Consider the following 287-nt stretch of genomic DNA (forward strand, 5'->3'; position numbering starts at 1 on the left):
AGCCAGGTCACCTCCGCCCTCAGGAGTCACCCCCGGGGAGATGCCACTGCCAGATCGACTGCGTGACGGGACACCCTGGGTGAGCCAGCTGCGGAGCCAGAGGACGCGGCGCCAAAGTGGGCATGGAGCACTCCTGTGCCTGAGCAATCTGTGAGGACACAGGGCTGGCTGTCCCCATGTCTCCCCCAGGCAAGAGGAGAGCCTGGCACCCAAAGGTGTCCCTGAAATGAGCCACTGGGGGCTCTGCCTTCACCCCAAAGAAGAGAGGCAGCTCATGGCGAGGGGCT

The sequence above is a fragment of the Apaloderma vittatum genome, unplaced genomic scaffold, assembly GCF_000703405.1.
Source record: "Apaloderma vittatum isolate BGI_N311 unplaced genomic scaffold, ASM70340v1 scaffold27014, whole genome shotgun sequence".
NCBI classification, from domain to species: domain Eukaryota; kingdom Metazoa; phylum Chordata; class Aves; order Trogoniformes; family Trogonidae; genus Apaloderma; species Apaloderma vittatum.